Raw genomic sequence first — 770 nt, forward strand, 5'->3', positions numbered from 1 at the left:
AAAGATTGGATATGTGAGCCACTTACTAATATTTTTTGTCAGTCCTTGAATAATGGGCTGGTATCAGAGGATTGGATTGGAGTGTCCCTATAGCGCAGTGGATAGCGCGTTGGATTTCTAATCCAAAGGTACTGGGTTCATTCCCCGGCAGGGATGCCACCACCACCATTGCCTGGTCCCAAGTCCAGGATGAGAAAGAAGGAGGGTTGGGTGCGGGGCTAGCAACTCCGCCCCGTAAAAACCAACCTGCTAAACAATTACTGCAACAACAACTTCCGTCGGCGAGGTGTTGTTGGGGCCCTATGCTCCAGTGGGAGTCTACAGGGATTATTATTATTATTATCAGAGGATTGGAAGTTAACTAATGTCACTCCTCTTTTCAAGGGAGGTGATAAAAATTCTCCCAGTAATTATAGACCCATTAGTCTTACATCAGTTGTGGGAAAAGTTTTGGAAAATCTGATAAAAGATGTTTTGCAAAGTCATTTAACATTGTTTAGAATTTTATTGTATAGTCAACATGGTTTCACTAAGGGAAAAATCTTGCCTTACAAATCTTTTAACATTCTTTGAAAAAGTTACTGCTTATGTAGATGAGGGTAAGGGTGTAGGTTTGGTGTATCTGGATTTTTCAGAAAGCATTTGACAAGGTGTACATAAAAGGCTTGTAAAAAAAATTAGCTCTATAGGTGTGGGGGATAAGTTAGCAAATTGGATAGAAGAGTGGCTGGATGGAGAAAAGGTGAGGGTTGTTACAAATGGAGTTCAGT

The 770-nt window shown here is 40.9% G+C and overlaps 1 non-coding gene across 1 annotated transcript; it reads left to right on the forward strand.

The window, feature by feature from the left end:
• The first annotated feature begins 83 nt into the window (after positions 1 to 83).
• Trnar-ucu lies at positions 84 to 156 on the forward strand. Its single transcript has one exon. It is a non-coding gene; the product is annotated as a tRNA-Arg (tRNA).
• The last annotated feature ends 614 nt before the right edge of the window (positions 157 to 770 follow it).

The sequence above is a fragment of the Limulus polyphemus genome, unplaced genomic scaffold (assembly GCF_000517525.1).
Source record: "Limulus polyphemus unplaced genomic scaffold, Limulus_polyphemus-2.1.2 Scaffold105856, whole genome shotgun sequence".
NCBI classification, from domain to species: Eukaryota; Metazoa; Arthropoda; class Merostomata; order Xiphosura; family Limulidae; genus Limulus; species Limulus polyphemus.